At 33.7% G+C, this 26,313-nt stretch overlaps 1 pseudogene; it reads left to right on the top strand.

Annotated features, from left to right (window-relative positions):
- Positions 1-20,851: 20,851 nt before the first annotated feature.
- LOC120126489 lies at positions 20,852-22,395 on the top strand (annotated as a pseudogene).
- Positions 22,396-26,313: the final 3,918 nt, after the last annotated feature.

Genomic DNA, 26,313 nt, shown 5'->3' with positions numbered 1-26,313 from the left:
CAGTTTGGTTTTTAACACAAACGACATTAGAATAGAAAATACGAACAAGTTGATGGTAAACGATGGGTTCAAGGTCAAAGAGTTTATCAAATTTCCACTCTTGTAAAAGAGGAAGATATTTAAAATTGATAGCTAACATAGCTTGACGAGAAGGAATACGTTCTTCCCGGATTTTGTAAGAGTCAAAATATTGATAATACCAAAAACGATGATTTCTAGGACCAGGATGATTGAAACACGAATTTTGGATAGTCAAGTTAGGATCAATGGGATTAGGATTAGAAATTGGAATAGGAGGAGGATTTGGAGGTGGATTTGGTTGACGGTGTGAACGACTAGATGAAGACCTAACACGTTAAGGATTGGACATGGTTTAGGAAATCAGAATAGAATTGATAACCTGCAATTTAAAAAATATGTATGCAATTCAATTAATCCCAAAACTCAATTGAGTCCTCATTATTTCAAGGTTCTCTAAATCAATCCTAATGGGCAAAGTTTTTGAAAAACTTTTGAAAATATGGTTTTGAGAAACAATATATGTATAGTTTTTTATAATAACAACATAATTTAATCAAAACACAATAATTTGAAAATTAATTTTTTTTATTTCGAAAATTTAGAAAATTTTGAAAAAATCTTGTGTTTTTGATGAAATTAGTTGTAATATCTAGTTTCTAATCGCTAAATAATCAATGCCCGATCAATAATTCAACCTAGAACTAATTAAAACTAGTTCTATGTTCATAAATTGATAAAAAAAAGGTTTTGGAAAAATACCTTGAATGATTTCGGATTTGAGTGAGATTAGATGAAGTTTGCACGTTTTTTATGATTCTAACAGGTTTAGAGGATGATATTTGAAGTGAATTCCGATTAAAAACGTTGATTTGAGGCAAGAATTGAGATTTGAGAGAGTAGAGGGAAGAAACGACGTGAAGGAATAAGAGAGGGTATGAGCAAATATTGGGTTATGCCCGTGTTTAACCAGAACCCTAGGGGGTATCGATTCTCCTGTGGGGGGAATCGGTTCCCCTTCAAAGGGGGAATCGGTTCCCTCAAGGGGGGATCGATTCCCTCTGCACTAAAATGCTAAAATCCGATTTTAAACACCCAAAATGCTAAATTAATTTCATCTAGTGGTATTGGCAACTCATATATCGAAAATTAATCATGTTCAAACAATTCAATTAATCTTTAAACGATATTTGAACATAAAATTAATTTTTCATAAAGAATCATAAACTCCCCCTAACAAATAGCAATGAATGCAATCAAAAATTGCTATTATAAGCATTTTCATTTATTATTAAAAGTGCTAAAATTATTTTAAACACTCAGTGAAGATAGATTGGTCAAACCTAATTCTCTCCTAAGTGTCCAAAATCGTTCATTGTCTAAAGGTTTTGTAAAGATATCTGCTAATTGGTGCAAAGTATCAACAAATTCTAGAACTACATCTTCCTTAGTGACATGGTCTCTAATGAAGTGATGTCTTATTTCAATGTGCTTAGTTCTAGAGTGTTGGATGGGATTTTTAGTGAGACAAATAGTACTAGTATTGTCACACTTGATAGGAATGGTACCTACTTCAATTCCATAATCAAAAAGTTGTTGTTTCATCCATAAAACTTGTGCACAACAACTACCAACTGAAATGTATTGGGCTTCAGTGGTAGATAATGCAACACAATTTTGTTTCTTTGAAAACCAAGAAATTAGCATATTTCCAAGGAATTGGCAAGTACCGGAGGTGCTTTTCCTATCTAATTTGCATCCTCCATAATCCGCATCAGAAAAAGCATGCAAGCTAAAGCTAGAGTCTCTAGGATACCAAAGTCCTAGACTAGGAGTGTCTTTAAGGTATCTAAAATATTCTCTTAACAGCTAGTAAATGTGATTCCTTAGGACATGATTGAAATCTAGCACATAAGCAAACACTAAACATAATATCCGGTCTACTTGCAGTTAGATAAAGTAGAGATCCAATCATTGACCTATATAACTTGACATCTACACATTTACCTCCTTCATCTAAGTCAAGCTTTGTTAAAGAGCTCATTGGAGTGTCATGAGGTTTCCCATTTTCCAGTCCAAACTTCTTGAGCATATCTTTGACGTATTTAGCTTGATTGATGAAGATGCCATCTTTTCTTTGCTTGATTTGGAGTCCCAAGAAAAATGAGAGCTCCCCCATCATGCTCATCTCAAACTCACTTTGCATTAGCTTAGAAAATTCTTGGCAAAGAACATCATTAGTAGAACCAAATATTATATCATCAACATAAATTTGAACTACTAATAAATCTTTACCTTTATGCTTCAAAAACAATGTAGTGTCAACCTTCCCTTTTGAAAAACCTTTTTCAATTAAAAAATTTGACAATCTTTCATACCAAGCTCTAGGAGCTTGCTTTAAACCATAAAGAGCTTTTGTCAATTTTAAAACATGATCCTGAAAATTTGAATTTTCAAAACCTGGAGGTTGTTCCACATACACTTCTTCTTTTATAAAACCATTTAAAAATGCACTTTTAACATCCATTTGATATAATTTAAATTCATTGAAACATGCAAATGCTAATAACATTCTAATTGCTTCCATCCTAGCTATGGGAGCGTATGTTTCATCATAGTTTATGCCCTCTTCTTGAGTATACCCTTGAGTAACAAGTCTAGCCTTGTTTCTCACTATATTACCACTCTCATCAAGCTTATTCCTAAATACCCATCTAGTACCTACAGTAGATTTATTACTAGGCCTTTCAACTAATGTCCATACTTTACTTCTCTCAAATTGATTTAACTCTTATTGCATAGTCATAATCCAATGTTCATCATTTAATGCTTCTTTAATATTCTTAGGCTCTATGCATGAGATAAATGCAACATAATTACAAATATTTCTAAGAGAAGATCGAGTTGTTACCCCTTTTGATGGATCACCTATAATTTCACCATCCTTGACATAGTTGTACCTCTTGGATAAGATACTTCCCTTTCTTCAATGGTTGGATTCTCAAGAGGATCATGAGTTTCCTCATTTTTTGTTTCTTCCTTTGATGATGGTTCTCCAACGTCATGTCTAATGTCATTTGTATTTATAACACCTACATCATCATTCACACAAGAATCCTTCCTCGGAAGGGGATTATCATCGAAAACAACATGTATAGACTCTTCTACAACTAAAGTTCTTTTATTAAATACACGATAGGCTTCAGAATTTAAGGAATAACCCGAAAAAATTCCTTCATCACTTTTAGCATCAAATTTGCCAAGGTTTTCTTTACCGTTGTTTAAAACAAAACATTTACATCCAAAAGGATGAAAATAACTAATGTTAGGCTTTTTATTTTTTAAAATTTCATATGGAGTTTTCTTTAAAATTGGCCTAATCATTACTCGATTTATAACATAACAAGCGAATTTGTGGCTTCCGCCCAAAAATATTTTGGCAAATTATTTTCACAAAGCATGGTTCTAGCCATTTCTTCTAAAGTTCGATTTTTCCTCTCAACAACTCCATTTTGTTGAGGGGTTCTAGGTGCTGAAAAATTATGGCTAATACCGTTAAAGTTACAAAATTCAGTAAATCCGAGATTTTCAAATTCAGTTCCATGATCACTCCTAACACTAGTTATAGAGTAACCTTTTTCATTTTGGATTACTTTTGAAAACGTGATGAATTGTTCTAATGCTTCATCTTTAGTATTTAAAAATAGAACCCAAGTATATCTAGAATAGTCATCTACCAAGACAAATGCATATTGTTTTCCACCCAAGCTAGTAGTTCTAGTTGGCCCAAAAAGATCTAAATGGATCAATTGTAAAACTCTACTAGTTGATACATCATTAATGGATTTAAAAGAAACTCGCTTTTGTTTTCCTTTAGAACAAGCATCACAGATTTTATCATTATCAAATTTAAGCTTAGGCAACCCTCTTACTAGTTCTTCTTGAATTAACCGTTGCAAAACACTCATACTAGCATGTCCTAGTCTCCTATGCCATAACCAACTATCATGTTCATCCTTAGCAACTAGGCATAAATTAGTCATATCAAAAGAATCTAAATGCACCATGTATATGTTTCCTATTCTATGACCAACAAGCATAATCCGATTAGATGCAATGTCAATGACTTTACAACCATTAATTTCAAATAAGACATTGAATCCTTTATCGCATAATTGACTAATACTCAATAGATTATGCTTTAATCCATTCACATATAAAACATTTTTAATTTGTATGGAAGAGGTATTACCTATTGTACCAATACCTTCAATGTGACCTTTTGAATTGTCTCCAAAAGTCATTTCTCCTCCATTTTTGGCGTTAAGCTCAATGAACCGACTTTTGTCTCCGGTCATGTGTCTTGAGCATCCACTATCAAGGTACCATGAATTTGAATTTGTTTCCCGTGCCTTGTAGCAATGCTTCTTTCCCTACAAACATAGATTAATTTTTGATTTTTGGTACCCAAATTCTTTTGGGTCCATATTCATTAGTTTCCAAAATCCTAGTCCGCTTAGGTATCCATTTGTGTAGGATATTGTTATCTTTAGTAGTAATAAGTTCTTTAGGAACCCACACACTTCTAACGATTTTTCCATTAGAGTTTCTTTGGGGACCTCTATGATTGTAGTTTCTAAAACTTTTTCTAACAAAGTTGGATTTTGAATTTCCACCTTTTTCAAAATGTTTTGTTCCAACTTTATTAAAAGAAATTTTAAGATCATCAATTTTCTTTTGATGATCATCATTGATCTTTGAAAGTAAATTTTGCAAATCTAAATTTTTCTTTTCAAACTCTTCTAGTTTGATTTGCAAATCTTTGATTTTACTTTCAAGATCGTTGTTGGTTTTGGATATGAGTTTGTTTTCATTTTTCAATTTTGAAACATCATTTTTATATTTTAAAAATAATTTCTCATAATCCGAAGCCAACCCATTATATTCCTCTAATAACTCATCATATGATCAATCATCAAAATCGGATGAGTTAGAGGTTACCTTAGAATCTTCCCCAAATGCCATCAAGCACAAGTTAGATACTTCTTGTTCCTCTTCATCGTAACTTTCTTCATCGCTCCATGTAGCCACATGAGCCTTGTGCTTATTCTTTGATTGACCATTTTTCTTCAATTGTGGGCAATCATATTTGACATGCCCTGGCTTTTTGCATTCGTAGCAAATGATTGGGTCCTTCTCTTTCGGTTCATTTTTGAGGCCTTTATTTCGTTTGAATTTTCTTCCTCGATAAGGTCTCATCATTTTTCTGAACCGTTTGGCAAACAATGCCATTTCCTTGTCATCGTCATCGTTATTCGAATCACTCTCATCTTTTGTGGATTTGAGAGTAACTCCAATGTTTTTCTTCTTCTCCTTCTCCTTTGGTGTCTCGTCAATCTTGTCGAGGTCCACCTCATCTTCGAGCATCATTTCATGAGTGAGGAGTGACCCAATTAGCTCTTCAAGAGTTAAGGACGTTAAGTCCTTAGACTCGATGATTACCGTCTTCTTTGATTACCACGATTTTGGGAAGGAGTAGACTAACTTCCTCACAAACTTTTCATTTGAAATGATCTCTCCATATGATTTGAGACCATTGAAAATCGTTGAAAATCTATCCGTCATAGCTTTGATATCTTCATTTGGTTTCATCTTGAAATTTTCATAGCTATGCGTTAAAATACTAATTTTAGATTTCTTTACCTCATCGGTACCTTCATGAGTGACTTGAAGTTTGTCCCATATTTCTTTGGCGGATGTACACGATGAAACTCTTCCGTATTCATATGGTCCAAGAGTACAAAAATGGATATGGATGGCTTTGGAGTTGAGCTGGAACATTCTTGTCTCTCCTTCACTCCACAACCTTGGATGAGTGAGAGTTTTGATGTATCCTTCTTCTACAGCATTCCATGCTCCCATGTCACTTGCTTGAATGAATTACATCATTCTATTCTTCCAATAGGCATAGTTAGCTCCATTGAAGAAAGGAGGCTTGTTGACGGGCATCGAGTCGAGACCGGAGTCGAAGTTTGAAGCGGAGGCCATTGATGACTTTGATTATCGATATAACTCTTCCAATTCGACTCAAGAGGCGATTAAACCTTCAAATAAGTTAGGCTCTGATGCCAATTGTTGAGTTAATCGATTGACGGAATTGGCCAAGAGGGGGGTGAATTGGCAATTAAAAATTTGGTGGAAGCTTTTGCAGAAAATTGAAAGTAATTGCACAGCGATTTAGAGTGGTTCGAATTTCTCAATCAAAGTCTACGTCCACTACCTTAGCTATCCACACTAAGGATTTTCCAAAAAATTCACTAATTTGTTCTTTCTTTTGAGGCCAAAGAGATAACCTTACAACACCTTCAAGAATATACCCCAATTCTTGAGAACACTCTTTCCCAAAGAGAAGATGACAAATTTGCAAACTTACAAGGAAAACCTCACAAGGTAAGATGTTTGCACAATTCTAGAACAAGAAAAGAACACTCACAAATAATTACAAATGAGCACAAATGGTGTTCTTTGAAAGCAAAATCAATATTGAAAGGAAAATTGGTTTGATTTGCACAAACTTGGTGTTTGATGCTTTCTCTCTTGTTTCTCTATAATTTCATGTTGATCAAGGGCTTCAGAACTTGTTTAAATACACCTTGAATCACTTCTGAACGTTGGGGATGATTAATGAAGATCATATAGCCATTTTAGTGTGAAAACAATTAATAAAACAACTTGGAGCGTGGGAGGAATCGGTACCCCCTATGGGGAATCGGTTCCCTAAGTGTAAAATTCAAAATATTTCGACCGTTATACAAGGGGGGAATCGGTTCCCTCTGAGCAATCTGGAATTTTTGGTTTTGAAATGGTTCGAAATACTTTGTAAAATTATTTTGAAATTGTTTTAAGATTAAAACTTAATTTTACACTTTGAGTAAGGATTAAAAATGATCTTTGAAAGATTTGGAGTAATGTTTTGATATTCGAATAATTCTATCGAATATACTTAGAAAATCATTTGGAAAATCTTAAAATTCATTTAACTTAATTTTTATATCGAAATATCAAAATGTTTTCAACAGATCCAAATGAGGTAAACTTGTGGAAAAAGAGAGTATATTCTTCGAGTTGCCTTATTGGAAAAAGCAGATTTTGAGACATAATCTTGATGTAATGCATATTGAGAAGAATGTTTGTGAGAATATTATCGGGACCATTCTGAATGATTACAAAAAATCTAAAGATAATCTTAAGAGTCGACTTGACTTAGTGGACATGGGAATTCGCATGACCTTTATCCGCAATTACGTCCAAATGGAAGAAATTTCTTGCCGCCTTCTATTTTTTCTCTTTCGAAGAAAGAAAAAGAAGTGTTTTGGACGGTGTTGAAGGATATTAAGGTCCCAGATGAGTATGCATCAAACATTTCTCGATGTATCAGTGTTAAAGATCGAAGACTTTATGGTTTAAAGTCACATGATTATCACATATTAATGCAAGATTTACTACCAGTAGCTGTTCGCGGTTACATGTCGAGTAAGGTGACATCTTGTATCATTGAACTTTCTAATATGATGAAAGCCATATGTGAGAAAGTTCTAATGGTTGAAGAACTTGATAAACTACAAGATCGAGTCGCCTTGACTTTATGCAATTTGGAGAAGATATTTCCGCCTTCATTCTTCACAATTATGGTGCATCTGCTAATTCATCTTCCTCATGAAGCAAGAGTTGGTGGTCCAGTTTTCTATCGATGGATGTACCCTATAGAGAGGTGTTAATTGAATTACACGTTTCAAATTACTACTGATTATACCTCTCACTTAAATGTATTTACGTAGTATGTTGTTTTGTGTGTAGGTTCTTGGGCAAGTTGAAGTCTTGTTGCCGTAATAAGCATTATCCGAAAGGATCAATTGCTGAAGGGTATTTGGCAGAGGAATGCATGACATTTTGCTCTAGATATTTGGAAGATGTTGAAACAAGATGGAATAGACCAAATCGAAATGATGTGTTAAGTACTGATGACTTACCTCAACATTATTTGTTTGGAAGTTATGGTCAACCATTAGGGAAAGTTGAAATTGCACACTTAGATTACACGTCTTGGGTACAAGCACACCGATATGTTCTTTTCCATCACGATTCAATAGATCCCTTTCGCACGTAAGTCTTTCGGACCAATCCTAATGAAATCTCTTTATCTTTTATTTATCAATTTTTAACAACATAATATTCTTTATAGTGAGTTTAAAGAAGTATTGAGATCTTGAGCACGCTCCCGATCATTAAATCAGCGACAACTACATAAGTTATTTACAGAAACTTTTCATGAATGGTTAGGCCAGACGGTAAGCAACTAAATCTTACGGAACACTTATCAATTATATATGTCTTGCTTTTTATAAGTACATCGATGCAAATTAATTCACCATTCATGTGTAATAGGTTTGGAGTGGGAGAGAGGTTAGTGATGAAGTTAAATGGCTTTCTCAAGGTCCGAATAGAGTAGTTAAAAGATATAATGCCTTCCTCATTAATGGGTTCAGGTTCCACACGAAATCTCGTGAAAGATTAAGGAAGACACAAAATTATGGAGTCGTAGTTACTTCGTCAACTACAAGTTATGCTACTGTAAGGGACAATAATCCGCATGAGGGAGAGGTCGATTATTATGGAAATCTTACGGACATTATTGAGTTAGATTATTATGGAAAACGAAAGGTTGTGTTGTTTCGGTGTGACTGGGTTGATGTAAACAGATGTATAAAAAGAGATAAATTCGGGTTTACAATGGTGAATTTCTCTCGATTAATTCACACGGGTCAACGTTTGATGGATGAACCATATGTATTTTCTTCTCAAGTGAAACAAGTATTTTATTGTCACGATCCAATGGATGACGGTTGGTATGTTGTGCTTTGAAATACTCCCAGAGACTTGATAGACATCGGGGATGAAGTAGAGATGACATTGAAACAAGATCAGAATGTTTACCTCTACTACCAAAAAACTTAGATGAAACTATCACTATTACAACACAATTTCAATGGGTTCGGGAGGACGTTGATGAAGATATTTATGACAACTGACATTACATAAGACTTTTGTACGATTTTATATCTTCATTTTTTATTTATTTATAATGTTATATCCTTTAACATGTTGTCTTTCATTATATTCATTAATTAATTTATTTTTTTTATTTTTTGTGTTTGTTTATTATAGATATCATGCCGAGGAGAAAAATAACTGATTTGCGGGTTGTTCGAGCTTCTGAAAACCATGAACAAATAAATAACGAGGAATCGAATGCACATGAGTCTTCCGAAGTTACTGAAACTATAAAAAGGAGAAGTAGAAATTAAAAGTAATCTTTGAAACATTATTTACTACTTTGTTCATTTTCAAAACTGACATTTAATAATTTATTATATAGTTGAAAATGTTGGAAAGCGCAAGACTCGAGGACGTACAACTTTGAAGGAATTATACCAACTTCCTCCTGGACATCGTGTCAAAGTTTCAAGAAATGATGTCGGTCAACCTATTGGCCCAGAATCACGCCTTCTAGCAGGTTACTTAGGCATAGTTGGACGTAATGCGAATCTGTTACCGATCAATTACGATTCATGGCACGAAATGCCTGATAGTAACAAAAATCAAGCGTTGGATTTTGTTAAGGTAATAATGTCATTATAATAGATATTCTATAGAAATTCAATACTAATTTATACTTACGGTGCACACTTATTTGCTGTATAGGAAAATTTTCTTTAGAGGTCTCTGACGATTATGTGAAGCAAGCGTTAGGGAAGAGATGGAGGGACCACAAGAGCTCCTTAAAGAAGAAATACTTCAAGAATGATCTCAGCCATGAAGAGAAGTTGCAAACAGTCCCACCAGGAATGTCAGGTACCAATAGGAAGATGCAGTCAGATTTTGGAGTTCAAAAAAAGGACAGATATGATGTATTTTTCAGAAATAATTGTAACTATGTGTAAATCATCATTAAAAGTGATTGTTTGACATTGTAGGACCGAGAGCATGTTGGTGTTGCTAGCAGGCAACAACAAAAGTTTACGCACACGGCTGGATCAAAGAGCTTTGCTTGTATAGCTCATGAGGAGGTATTATAGATATTGAAATAGCTTTTTTATTTCATGTACATATTAACTCATAGTAATTATATTATGGTACAACGTAGGAAAATACATCCGGTTCTAAAGTTGGTCGAATCCAACTCTTCGACATGACACATACGAAGAAGGATGGCACTCCTATGACTGCTGACGCTGCATAAATTATGGTACGTTTATTGGGTAGATATTTTAAATTTACCTGACTTTATTTATATTTGTAACATGACATTTTTTATTTTAATTAATTATTCACTTTATTATTAGGAAAAATTGAGAGAGAAAAAGGCGGAGTATCATGCTACTGCTTCGAGTCAAGGTCTTGTTAATGATGATGGCATTGAAAACCAAGCTATTAATGACGTTTTGGGTCTGAAAGATATGGTCGGGTGCGCTGTCAAGGATCATTCGTTACTCCCACCAAATATTTTGGATCAGCTTATCACAGTATATGTCATCACATTTTAGATCTTCCAACCACGAAGTTAGTCGTTTAAAAGAAAAGTTGGCTGAGATGGATCAAAAAATGGCTAACTTGAAGGCGGAAAATGAAGCAAGGGAAGCAGAGAGAGTAGCAGCGGAAGCAGAGAAAGAAGCAGCGGTAGCACAGAGAGAAGCAATATATCAGCAGAGATGTGAAGAATTTGAAAAACGACTCAATGATATGATGCTAATAATACAGAAAACGCAACCTCAGAATCCACCATCGTAGTCTCATTTATGTATGTTATGAGCATTCTGTTAATGTTATTGAAACTTGTTTAACTGAACTTATATTATGTTAATGAAAATTTATATTTATTATATTAGATTTGATGTTGTTTGTTATGGATATAGAGTTTAATGTTATAGTTGTTTTGTTTGTTGGATAATGGAACAGGTTAAAAAAATAGATTTGGGGTAATCAAGTATTATTTTTAGAATTGATAAATCCTGTGTTATTTAGCGGCATTTGTAAACTAGAAACGCTGCAATATACCAAACATTTAGCGACGTTTGTATACTATAAAACGCCGCAATATACCATTCATTTAGCGGCGTTTTTATACTAGAAACGCCGCTAAATATAAAACCGACTGCGGCGTTTGTAGGAAAAACGCGCTAAAAAACATAACTTAATGCGGTATTTTTGGGAAAAATGTCGCAAAATATCAAAACTTATTGCGGTGATTTTAAGTAAAACGCCGCTACATCTCAAAACCTACTGCAGCGTTTTTTCTAAAAATGGCGCTAAATAACAACTCCTATTGCGGCGTTTTTTTTATAAAAAACGCCGCTAACTTTAGCGGCGCTATTTTAACGGCGTTTTTCATAACATCGCATATGTTTTTAGCGGCGTTTAAAAACGCGCTATAGGTAAAAAAATGCCGCAAAATACCTGTTTTGTTGTAGTGAAGTCTATAATGGGCCAGAATCAGAGTCCTTGTTAACCTTAGAAGGTTGTAAGGACAACTTGGGAACCTTTGCTAGAACTGGACTTCATGTAGAGAATTTAGTAAACCTACCCTGCTAGAGCCACGTGGATAACCTAGTATAACTAGAACGCATGAGGTTAAGACTCTTAATTTCCTTTGTATGCTTTATTTTTTAGTCTCAACTTTGAGTTGTATTTAATTATTTTTTCTAATCTTACATTTCTTTGAATAATCATTTTAATTAACTTGATTATTTTTGTCTTGTTTCTACTAACTTGATTTCTTTTTATCTTGTCTTGTGTTTTGTTGTATTTTTTCATGAACATGGCATATCCTTCAAAGCTAATGATCCCTGGAATAACTGATCTTTTAGAAGGTTCATAAAAAACAATGCCCACAACAATGCCTTTCATTGGGTTAGACAAATTTCAAAGATTCTCTACGTAGACCAAGTAACGTCAAGAGATAGTCTACCTACTAAGGAGACAAGCCAGACATCTACCTGATAGGTAACAAGTTAGACTCAAGAAGATACGATGTTGAAGCCAATAGTTGAATGTCACGAACTGTACGATAAATTTCTAAATGTAGGAGACGAAGTAGAAGCTTTGAAGGTTTTCAATATACCTAAATCTGATGAAAGACGATGCATTACCCAAATGCTTGTAAAAGCTTGACAACTTGAAGATGGACCATATTTTCACTTCCCCAGTGTATCGAGACATTTTCGGTCTCTCAAGAATTATTCAAGGAACAATTAAGTTTTGGAGTGATTCCTTTGTTGCATTTGCATCTCGCATTTTGCATTCCAATTTCTGTATTTTTTCATTCGTATGTGCATCTTTGCATTCACATCTATACATCATACATTGCATAATAGACATTGCATCTCAAAATGCATTAATCAAGGATCATGGGAGTAACTCGCGGAGAATCTTGTGATAGAAGTTTTTGAGGTAAATTAAAGTCGTCCTATTTGTGTCTAGAAAAGAGTTGAGATCCATGGACATGATGTTAACACCATATATGAAGTTTGGGGCATACCTTTGAGATCTGTGGGACACTAAAGAGAAAGGTCCAAAATTTAATTGACCCAAGAGCATGAACCTTTAACAATGAGACATTATGATGCCAGTTAAGAAGTTCTTACATCCACCGCGAAACCTTATTGCACTAGTATTGTCATGTTTGAACTGTTTTGTTCTTTCTTTATTTTCTTAATATATTTTAATGATTGAACTTATGTCATTTTTAAGGTTATGAGTAATAAATCAAGTTTTAATCTTGTAATTCTTTGAATATCAAATGGTTTAAAAGTTATTTCACTTCTTATTAATTATAGATTTTTGACAAGCGACAAGATTAAACCTTTCGTATCCCGTCCAAAGTTGAAAGTACCATTACTTGATTCGTTACCAGAAATAATGTATGCTCGTTACCAAAAAACATGAACCCTGACATCACTTCCCTTTAAAAATTTGAAGTCATGCCCTTATCCTCTGAGAGACACCAAATCCTTACTTTTACCTCCACAGATGGAGCTAACCTTTCCATAACATTACATTTTCCATAATTATGACTTCAAAGTCACACCTTTCCCTTCCTAGACACATAACCAACATGTATTTCCCAACCTTAGTAAAACCTGGAGGTATATAATACAAGATGTTCGCGTGTACATGAACCATTCCTATAAGAGACGCGAGATGACGTATAATGGATCGACTTTTCGAAGATAAGCTTGAGTAATTAGGGCATACCAAGAGTGAATGGAAGAATAAGAAATAAAGGGAATAATTAAAATAATTCTATAATGCATTAATTACATTATTTTTGTATAAATAAAGTTATTCCTGAATACTCATCCCCATGAGGATACCTCTTTCACAAGGACCTCTGTGTGTGAAATGATGAACGATTTTCTTTCATTTATCCCTATATATATGTATATATCCCTTGTTGTCCCCACTTGAGCATATATTATTTTTCTTCTGATTCAACCCTAACCAAGGATCACCCTCCACACCGAGGGGCAAGGTGAATGAAATTTACTTGCAAGAATGAAAGCCATCAATCCAGATTTTGGTACAGAGGCAAGTCATGGTGAAATAAAATGAGAAATAACAAGATACCACAAGGTGGACCAAATACAAAGCGCTCAAAGATCAAATCAAGTTTACAACACAGAGAGAAAAAAGAGAAGATATAACAAAAAGAATAAAAACATAAAAAAGAGAGAAAAGAAAGCAAAAAAGAGATAAAAGAAAGAAAAATGAAAAAAAAATAAGAAAGAAAACATATCAAATACTTCAAGACGAGTGACTCAATTATCCTCAGACCACAAGGTTGATCAAATACGACAAGTTCAAAGATCCATATTCAATAAGAAGATCAAAATGCAATGGCATAGCGAGATGGAGATGAACTCTAGGGTGAAAACCCAAAAAGGGTAATCTAGAGGGATCTAGGAAAATGAAGAAAATGAAATGGTTGTAAGCAGATTCAAATCAGGCAGAGTAAGATTGAAGATGCCAGCACAAGTTGATCCTTGGTTCGATCACCCTTAAACACTTGTTTGAGCCTATTTATCCATTTTTTTCATAACCGTGAGCCCTAGCCTACGTTACGTGCTCGAAAAGTCCCTTTTAATTATATATGGATTTCTAAGTGAGATATTATCTTCAGATTTCATTATGCCCCACTGAGTTAATTTTATTTACAAAAAATAGTTTTTAAAATCCTTAATGCATGATAGGGAAAAATAACAAAAGGAGGGTTCAAGACATAAAATTATAGATGATATATTGAAACCAAAGGAAAATTCGAGTTGAAAACCTAAAAAGGTCACTCGAATACGAAGATTGTCAACTACTGCACAGAAGATGATCTTATACATCTCTTGATAAAGCACTGCACAACCCAAAGACGCTCACGAGGGATGAGAACTAATGAACATTTTTCGAAGATAAGCATAACAACTACTTCATCAAATCAATGGACACCAGAATCAAGAAAGTTAGACCTTAACCAAAGAAACCAACCTAAAACACATTACCTATCCAAATCAACCTGAAACACTCTACCTCTACAAGTCAACCTAAGCCTTAAATCAACATTAATCTTTACACTTATCAACTAGATATACTTTTTGAAGGATTAAAATAGAATTTGACTTACTTCATATTTAATGAACTCTTGCTTTGAAATTTTCTTTGATTGTGAGCATGAAGAAAATGACATCATTTAAAAAAACTTATGCATCAAACTTTTTTCACAAAAGAGGAAGGAAAACATTTTCAAATTTGATAATCTCTCAAGAAAGAGGTCCTTGAAGTGGACGAGGCTCATTCTGCCTCAAACAAAGAAGCATGGTCACAAACAGAAGTTAAAGTAAAGATATAAATGATGGGGAACAATCAAGATGTCCCCAGATTTTTGAATAACAATTTTGTGATGATATCAACATCAATGATCAGTTAAGAAGCAAACAACATATTGAACAAGAAGGGGCATGACTTACCTCAAGATTTCCTGATGTCTCAATTTATATCAAAGAAAATTGGTCACTTCTTAAGTGTCCATTTGTTTTTAAGACCTCATAGAAAGGGAAAACCCCTAAACTATTTGACCAGAACAAGGAAAACATGTGGCATCACTTCTGTTTACCCAACATGATAGCATGTGGTTTTTGACGAATGAAATGATAATCAAATCATTCAAAATCAAATATTGGTTCTCGAAGGTCCCGCATTGGGACATTCTCAGAAAATCTCGATCATGTAGAGACAACAAGATTGAGATCAAGAAGACCCTGAGTGTGAACATTACCACTTGGAGTGCTAAGGTCAAAAGATGAAAACAAAAAGAGCTTACCTTGAGAAACAGGCCATTCATGCTTCAGTTGAAAGACGAGACTTGAGAAACAAATTTGATTGAACGATCGAGTCAACGATAAATGTCGTCAGTTCCATATACCTGATCATAACAAGAATTCGAGAGAGAAAGCATTTGTAACACCCTAACCCGTACCCTACCCGAATACGAGTTCGATATGTCACATTGACTTTTAAAACAATATTCTTATAAAATATCAAAACATTTGAACTCATATTAAGAAAATACAATAATATACTATTAAATTATGTTTTATTATAAAAATTGAAAAAATACGTACTTATGAATAGTACTATTGGTATTAACAGTACCATGAACAGTACAATAAACAGTGCTATAGTGCACCGATGCACTAAAACTTCGAAGCAAAATTGTGCATCGATGCACTGCTACAGTGACTTTCGTAAAACGTTCATAAAACTCGTAAAAATTTAACCGTTCATTACTATACATTTACATTTTCATAAATACGTTTAAAATATTACAAAACTTTATCATATGATTTTACAAACTGATTAGAACATATCGGATTTAAACCTTTATTTACATGCCAATCATTATCCTTATTACAAAATACATACTATACATTTCTTTTCTGATATGATCTTTGGAAAGGAGGAACTGACCTGTCTTGCATAACTTTTATCAATCGTCCTCTTCTCGGAACCTACGTATGAAACAATCACACGCTAAGTCGTTAACTTAGTGAGGCATATAAAACATATAATAAAAATCATAAAACATTTCATATATTAAATTACATACATGCACATATATTATCATATTTCTATTCATATATCAAATCCACACATGTACACATATGATTATCCTCTTCCTTATCATTATCCTATTATTATTATTAATACCTTTTATCATATAATCATATACTTATCATTTATACACATCATATATCATTTCATAAAGAAATACACTTAACACCATATACTTCATGTAATACAATTCATATAACTAAAACATATATGCTTTCATATAACCAATACATGAATCCTGTAATTTATTCCATATAATAAATCACATATGCATATCACCTTTAGTATATTTGTTTAATCTCTTTATTAGCCCATGTACACTAGTGAGAACTTAAGTATGTGAGTACATTGAGGTTGTGCAGTATTATCTGTCACCACAGCTCGTATAATTGTCCCAAAGGACTAGTCCATAGATTCTGAAGAACCTAGGTAATCAGTCCATATGTTCCAAAGAACATAGGTAAACAGTCCATATATCCCAAAGAACATAGGTAAACAGTCCATATGTCCCGAAGAACATAGGTAAACAGTCTATATGTCCCGAAGAACATAGGTAAACAGTCCATATTTCCCGAAGAACATAGGTAAACCCTCAACCCTTGGCATGCCAACTATACCCCTAGCTCTCATATCATATAACATGGGCATTATCATTTATAACAGTTCACATTACTTATTCATATCATTTCTCTTATAAACACATATCTTTTCTTTTCAGTCACGTATCACATGTACGTGTAATCATTGATCTCATAATCACATGTTCATTCTCTTCTGTCACATACCACATGTATGTGTAAACATATATCTAATATCATATAATACGTATCACAAATGCATGTATTCACATAGATCATTTCATATGGCTTTTATCATTTCTCATTTGTTCATGTAACCTTGTATGGCATATCAAGTAACATATATCATATGTTACATTTTCACGTAAGCATGTAAATCTTGTAACATATAATAACATACATCCATTTCTATGTACTAATGCACACATAGTAATCACATAACATTTTATAAGTTACTTCTTAACATAGTAACTCTATCATTAGCTCATCACAAGCCAATGTTTGATCAATCACATAAGTACAATTTAAATTGCACTCACCTTAGCCTTGCTTTGATTCGATACTAATTATTTTATTGTTCCTGAACTTGTTTAGGCTCAATATCTACATAAACATAAATTCCGATACGATTATCAAAAGCCTAAACCTTATAACTTGATGTTAATAACTCAAGCTCATTTAATGAACCAAAATTTCATTTTTCCTTTACAGGTGTATCGATGCACTATGGGTGCATCGGTACACAAAATAGCTTCGAAATTCCCATGCATCGATGCACCCTTTAATGCATCGATGCACCCTTTAATGCATCGATGTACCTTCAAAAATTATCTTAGTGCATCGGTACACACTTATAGTGCATCGATGCACCTGCCCAGAATAGACTATTTCATCCGAAAATCATCAACACTTCACCCAAATTTTCATGTATAAAATCCTTATTATTCTACTAAATTCATCTATAACAACTTTAACAAATTCCTATCATTCCAACACCTTATAATCTTTCATATTTCATCAAATTCTTAAGGCTAAGAATCATACCAAATTTTCCATGATATCTAAACTTTGATTTAACACTTATAACTTCTTATTCACACCTATGACAAGTCAAATTTAGTTTCAAATTCAACTTATCAACTCTTTTCCACGAATTCACTTAAAAACCCATTTTCTTTAATCTTTCATAACTTCTTCATCTTTTGATTTTAAGACAAATTAAGCTTTCCTTAAGCTTAATTATCATCTAAGGATCAAAACCAACTTAAATTTCAGCTAATAATCAACAACGAAGAAATCTTAACTTGCTTGAGCTCTCACGTGGAGGAGGAAGAAGAAAGAAGATGAAGAAGAGAAGTGGAGAAAATATCTCCTTCATCTTATCTCCCCCTATATATATATATATATATATATATATATTTTTTATCATTTCTAAGTCAATTGACCATTTTTCCTTTCATTCTTTTAATAATTACTAACAACTTTCAGGAAATATCTCCACATAAATCATTGAACTATTCAACTATTCTACTTTAATCACCAAATTCTAAAATTTTACAATTTGATCACTAATCCGGTATTGAGGATGTTACAACATTTCCTTCGAAATGAAGATAGAAAACAAATACCACAAGATGATCAGGCTAATCCCCATCAGATTGCAAACCTGAGCTGGCAAGTTGCTACATCGATATTGACGCAGAATCCATTTAAAGATGATCAAGTGAAGGAATATTGAGGCCTCCACTTTGATGCGAGAAGAAGAATGACCAACATTTATGCATTCAAGAAAGTCATGCATTACATTTAGATACATTTAATTGCATTCATATTGTCATGCATATATACATAAATATTATATATTTTCCAAGGAAATAAGAGAAAGAAACGAAAAATCAGAATTCAAGCCTCAAATGGAGGGAATTACATTAAGAGTGGTAGAACCTCAAGAATTGAGGAACCCAATACACAGAACAATCATCATTTTTGAAGAGGGGCATGTTACCCAACTAACATGATTTTTTTAAGAAACTAAGTCTGATTTTCATAGGTTTCTTGAAGATTAACACGGTGTTTCAAAAGATTTTTAAAAAAAGAAATTAAGTTTGATTTTCAGAGGTTTCTTGACATGATGTTCTTAAATGAATTTTTAAATGGATCAACATTTCAGAAGAGAGGTTCGTAATGAGAAGAACTCATACAACGAGGAAGAATAAGTTCATAATGAGAATAACTTGTTCAAAACTTGACACGTCCATCACACAAGGAGATATATCAATATTTCAGAAGAAGGGTTCGTAATGAGAAGGACTCGTCTAACGAGGAAGAAGAAGGTCATAATGAGAAGAACTTATTTGGAACTCGGCACATCCGTCACACAAGGAGATGAATCAACATTTCAGAATAAGGTCCGTAATGAGAAGAACTTATCCAAAAGGGAGAAGAAGTTCATAATGAAAAGAGCTTGTTCAGCCTGAGATGTCCATCACACAAGGAGAAGAGAAAACGAAGAGTTCGTAATGAGAAGAACTCGCAGAGAATAATGAAGCCTAAAATGGCACTTTTTGTCTTTGATCCATTCTCGTTTCAAAGCAATGAGCAAAGAGGGCAATTGAAATCACCATTTTATTATTATTATTATTATTATATTACAAAAGTTACAAAAAAGTCAAAAAGCAAGGACATATCTTATGAAATCCAGCTGCCCTACTGCCTGTACCAGTGCCTAACATGTCGGTCTTCTGCCACGGACGCCTGCACCGTCGTCTGATCCACTGGTCACTTACGGCAGTCCTCCATCAACAATCACATGCAACTGCAAAGCAAGGCAAAAGCAAGATGCAATCAATTTTTTTGTTTGATCTATACATGGGTTCTCTATAAAACCCAACAACAACAACATCTAAAAGGGCTCTTGATTTCAACAAAAAGCAATAAAAATAATCTTTCAACAACCATTTTTTATTTTCTATATTCTCCTATTCAAACTAATACCAAAAAAATATAATTTTCATTTTTTTATTTGAAGATAACAAAAAAAAGTAAAAACAAAGGAGAGGTTAACCATTTGGCCAAAGCCTCTCACCGGCGATGGGAGCCTCTGATGACAGATCCCAAAGGTGGAAAAAGGCTTGGGGAGGAAAGTAACTGTATGTCTTAAAATCTCTTCGATTGCATGATCGGCGGAGGTAGATCAGAGCCACGAAGCCGAAAGGTTTCGACCTCGTTTCACGACGTTGGTAGTCGTTTTAGGTGAAGTGGAGGCCGAAGTTGTTCCTTTGAAAATAACGAGTTTCGGGCCCTTTTAAAGTACCTTCTTCCTCAGGAACTATCAAATTCAGTCTCTTAAAGGTTAAATTTCCAATGTCTTCACCACTTTGTCATCTTCATCTTTTCCGGCTCATCTTTATAACTACCCCTTGTATTTTCACAACCCTTGATGCTCAACACAACGTAAGTGTCGGAGATTTTCTATCTGCCAATGGAGAATCCGCGGCATGGCAATCGCCTTCTGGGGATTTCGCCCCATTCCGGGCAAAGAACATACGTTCCTTCTCGCAATCTGGTATGCTAAGGTGCTAGAGAGCACCATTGTGTGGTGTGCTAATAGCAATAAACACAGTCCAGCTGCAGCTGTTCGAAATTCGAAGGTGGAGCTTACCGGAATCGGCCGTCTCGTTCTTACGGACCCGGAAACAACGAGCTATGGAGTTCCTGAAGCGCTACTAATGATACAGGGAACTACTACCGGGCAACGCTTGGTTTTGATGGAGTTTTTACGCTCTATTCTTATCCGAAGAACCCGAGTGGCGGCAGAAGCTGGTCCGTCTTGTGGTTTGCGCCGGATGATATTTCCCGGTGATTTGTCGACAATACGGCTACACTTGGAACTGGACCTTGTGGATATAATAGCATATAATAGCATACGGCTAGACGGATGGTTCCACCATTGATTCTGATCGGTTCGAATTCGAGCGGGTATCGTTTGCAGATTTCCCTTGCAGTGACTATTGAATACTGCACCCGAAAACCGAGTTGGAATGCAGGCAATCTTGCCTCCTCGACTGTTCTTGTGCGGTAGCAATTTTACAGGATCCCAGTTTAAGTCCAGATTTAACAGACAAGCCATTGATAGAACAGCTCTATTTAAGGTACCAAAGTCAAATGGCTCTAGGAAAAGCCCCGACACTCCACAGCCCAGTGACGAAAATCAGAATAAACCTTTTTGATCCTTTCAGTTTAATTAGGCACCTCTGCAATCTTCAACTTCACGTCGTTCGCCGCGATTTCGTCGATATGATTTTGCTTGTACCGAAGAAGACTTCGAGATGCGGATAATACCGTTCGTAGCAGAAGAGATTTCGAGACATAATCTGCGTTCATTCACATACAGAGAAGTTGAACGAGCCACAAACGGATTCAAAGAACAGCTAGGAAAGGGGGCTTTCGGCACGGTTTATAAAGGCGAATTGTCATCGAGTCACGGAAACTTCGTGAAGAAATTAGAAAAGGTCGTACAGGAAGGTGAAAGGGAATTCAAAACGAAGTGAAGGTGATTGGCCAAACTCACCACAAGAATCTGGTGAGACTACTCGGTTATTGTGATGATGATGAACATAGGCTTCTGGTGTATGAGTTCATGTCGAATGGTTCGTTGTTGAGCTTCCTTTTCAGAGTGCTAAGGCCGAGTTGGCAACAAAGACTGCAAATCGCATCCGGGATCGCCAAAGGCCTCACATACTTGTATGAAGAATGCAGCACACAGATCATCCATTGTGACCAGGGGCGGACCCGGGGTAGCGCTCAAATTGTGAGAATATTGATCAAATGATATTATTTTAGTATTTTTATATATATTTTTTGTGATTTTTAGGTAGAATCCCCATATTTCAGTTAAATTCTTATAGAAAAAAAAATTTTGTGTAACAAAATTGTCTACTTAGTGTTAATTTTTTTTAATTAATACAAGTGTCACCTTTGATATTGTGCAACCCCTAAAAAAATTTATAAGAATTTTTTTGTGTAACCCATGAATTTTTATCCTGAGTCCACTCTGATCGACATCAAACCACAAAACGTACTCTTGGATGATAACTTGACAGCCAATATATCGGATTTCAGGTTAGCAAAGCTGTTGATCAACATCAAAACTCAAACGCTGACTGGCGTACGAGGCACCAAAGGGTACGAGGCACCAAAGGGTACGTCGCACCTGAGTGGTTCAGAAACACCCCGGTCACGGTCAAGGTAGACATTTACTGCTTCGGAGTGATGCTGTTGGAGATCATATGTTGCAGGAAATGTGTCGAATTCGAGATGGTGGAAGAAGCGATATTAATGAAAATCGGGGTACGACTGCTATAGCGAAGGGATGATCAAGAAGCTCGTCGAAAATGACGAAGAGGCTAGAAAGGATCTGGGGAGATTGGAGATGTAATTGAAAGTGGCGATTTGGTGTGTGCAAGATGAGCCATTGTTAAGGCCATCTATGAAGACAGTGTCGATGATGCTTGAAGGTGCAGTCCAGGTTCCATCTCCACCGTGCCCTTTTCCAGTGAATTCAATGTCTAAGATAATTGTGTAGCTGATTATCATCTGTACCAAAGTTTGAAATTTACAAATTTAAATAATTTCATTTTCAATAATTTCTTAATGTGTGATAAAATGCTCTTGGCCTGCAATTTTCTTTTCTTCAAAATTCCAATGGCGGAATTTCTCTATCTTTCATTATTTGTTTTAATCGGATAATTTTATAATAATAACTCACCATCTAAATTATTTTCCCATTTTTTTACTTATGATCGCTCATGCAAAGGTATTTAAAAATCTTTCACCTTCCCCAAATCCATGAATTAGAAGAAATTAACTTTTATTGGATTATTATCATAGTTGTGAACGAGTAGAGTAAGAAGTATTCATTATTAATTATATATCATTAATTTGTTAAGTTTATAAAAAATATAAACAAAAATTTATATTCATTTAAGAGAACAATTGTATATTTGATTTGTTCGAATTCATAAACAAATTTACTTATAAACTTATTTTTTTATTTTGTTTGTTTTTTTAAAAAAATTAAAAATATAAAAAGTACAAAGATTAAAAATGATCAAATTCAATATAAAGAGTAAAATTACAATTTGCGCATATTATAAGCTTTAATTATATAATTTGATTTATTATAACAAAAATAAGAAAAAAATCATAAAAATATATTTTTAGTATGTATAAAATTATAAAATATTAAAAATATAAATTTATAAAAAATCATTAAAAATTTTAGAAAAGCATAAAAATGTTAAAAATAATAATGTATAAAAAATTAAAATTAAAGATAACAACCAAAAAGAAAAAATGATTAAATAAAATCTCAGTTTTTTCTTTTAAGTGTAATTTTTTTATTTATATAGAAATAATATATATATATATATATATATATATATTTGAGTGGTAAAGAAACAACGCTCAGAGCTTAAAGGCTAGACTATCACTTCCTGCGGAGGATCATGGTGAACCTGAAACTCGAAAGGCCTCTTCCACGCCAGCTTCGCCATATAATCTGTCACTCGATTCTGTTCCCTCGGAATAAAATTCAGATGTGTGACCCAATTCCGACCCTCAAATCACGAACATGGTGCACCAAAGAAGTTCATTAGTTCAACAATAAATAGTCCAAACTAAGCAAAGCTCAAAAGTTTCATAAGGCAAATATAATAGGATAATTACAATGGACAGTACATAGGATCAATCTCTTTGGACTTGGCTGAATGGACGGTCCATTTAGATTAAAAATTTTGGACTTGACTTCCTCTCAATTAGAGTATTCAGAACATATATTATCTATAAGATCAAAATATTCATTGTTCAGTTTTAATCAAATGAAATGAAACATAATTCGATTAATCAGTGAGATAATTAGATGTTGATCGATTATCAACTAATTTTTTTTTCTTTCAAAATTTGGTTATTGGTTAATTTAGTTTGAAATAATGTAATTAATCGATAATATATATATATATATATATATATATATATATATATATATATGGGCTAGATCCAATTACATAGTGTAAAATTAATTTTTTTACACTTTTTATGATCGTTGGATGAGAGAAAATTAAGTTTTGAGATTACCAGTAGAAAATGAGAAAATATTTAGTAGAAAAAATGAGTTAATCTCAACCTTTGATTCCCCTTATCCAATGATCCTAAAAGGGTATAAAACTAAAAGTTTTACACTATATGTAAGTGGATCATAACCCTATATATATAAGGGCATGATCCAATTACACTGTGTAAAACTCTTTTAGTTTTATACATTTTTAGGACCATTGGATAAGAGAAATTAAAGGCTTAGATTAGTAGTAGAAAATGATACGATATTCACTGAAAAAATGAGTTAATCTCAGCCTTTGATTTCACTCAATTCAATGGTCCTAAAATGGTGTAAAACTAAATAGTTTTACACAATTTAAGTCGATCCTAACCTATATATATCACAATGAAGTTTACACCTTTTTAGGATTGTTGAATGAGGGGAAATCAAAGGCTGAGATTAATAGTAGGAAATAAGAATATATTCACTTAAATAAAACAAGGAGTTAATCTCAACCTTTAATTTCCCTCAATCCAATTGTCTTAAAAAGGCTTTGATTAACAGTAAGTGGATCCTAACCCTATATGTTACATTTAAACTCGTTAATAATCAAGATTCAACTAATTTTTTAATCACACTAGACCAATTAAACTTTTAAAACCCAATTAAATTATAACCTAAATGAAAAAAATATCTGTTAAAATCTAACAAAAATACTTGCAACAAATTCCGGTTAATTAAAAAAAAGTTGAATTAACCGAACTTTATTCGATATAATTAATAATTTAAAAAAATATATTCAATTAACGGTGAAAGAAAAGAAAAAGTTGAATTTATTCGATTTTAATTAATTTAGGACTTGGCTGATCCGAGCAGCGCCACCGTTTCCTAGGTGGATTACATTTGGGCTCCAAATGGTATCGATATTATAGCCTTCCTCGTGCTCTTGCTAAATATTTCGTTGAAAATACCGCCGGTATGTATCCTAGGAGACATGGGTATAGTGGTACAATTGTAAGAGAAATTCTAAGAAAAGTACAAATAAGTTGATATTACTCGGTTTCTAGCTGGAAACAAACAGTTTTACTGATTAATTGTTGCCCATATCAGTTGCCAGCTTATTTGATTGACATGGTGAAATTTTCTTGTCAACATTCTACACAAAATCCATAATATGCAACATTCTACACAGATGGTGAACTCCAGACAATGAATATCTTATGCAAAGATTTCCACAAACAAAATCTTGTTTAATATTCAACATTATTTCCCATCTTATCATGCTTTTATTGTCTACTAAAAACCACTAGTCTGAAAGGGTTTCTTAATTATATATATATAACCATAATATAATTATCATAAACTCCACAACATTTACCAATGTCCAAACTTGGACATGACATCAGGATAAACACAGCTTATAATATGTTGCAAGAATCACGGGAACTTTTAGTACCCAACCCTTATGAACAAATGGGGTCACTTCATTTTCACGTATAGATGAAGTCGGACCAGGAGCTTAATTCATTGTTGCATCATGCTTGTGTAAGTCTGTGACACTTATACTCGATAACTTACTTAAGTGATATCAAACTCTTAAATGGGATAATCCCTTTTGTTTGGTTAGGTATTTTAAATGATTTACGTTATTCGAGTTTCAGTAATTTGAGTGTCGGATATGGATGCATGATCATTCCATATGAATATGGTTTTTTGGGACTAAACTTTTACATGGTGAATGAGGTTAGAATTATCATACCCATGTATTATATTTGAACATGTATATTAAGTATGGATACTTCAAATAAAAAGACATAGTAAATGATTTAGGGTTGACATTCAAATAGTAAATTTGAATGGAAGATGGAAAGATTGTTGAACTGTTAGTTAAAAATCTTTTCAATTTGGACAAAAGGGAAAATTCTAAAAGAAAAAAAGAGAGCAAAAAGGAACATCAAGCACTTGCTTTGTTACTTTCCTGAACCCACACCATAAAGACAAACAAGTTTAAAATATAGGGTTTTTAATTTCGGCATCTAAAGTTATGGTCACAGACAAATGCATTGAGCTGAGTCTATTTGGATAAAAATAAAATCATCAAATAATGACTGTGATATGGCATTATAATCTGCATTTAAATCCAGATCGTTCACTCTTTAAAGACGAGTTGATCGATCGAAAGGAAATCTTGATGGTACATGAGGATGGCGATGAAAATGATAAAAGCTCCTGCAAAAAAAGAAGAGATTATGGTAGATCTCTGAGTTGACTACCATGACTGCATTCATAAGAATGTTTTTAGATAATTGACAAGAAAATGTGAGCCCTGCACCATGGAATTGACCCTTTTTGTTAGATTCAGTAGATTTCGATGATCTTCCCGCTGTGATCAACGTTAAATTATAT

This window comes from Hibiscus syriacus, unplaced genomic scaffold (genome assembly GCF_006381635.1).
Source record: "Hibiscus syriacus cultivar Baekdansim isolate YM2019G1 unplaced genomic scaffold, ASM638163v2 tig00110458_pilon, whole genome shotgun sequence".
Lineage (NCBI taxonomy): Eukaryota > Viridiplantae > Streptophyta > Magnoliopsida > Malvales > Malvaceae > Hibiscus > Hibiscus syriacus.
This window is presented reverse-complemented; position numbering and strand designations above follow the sequence as displayed.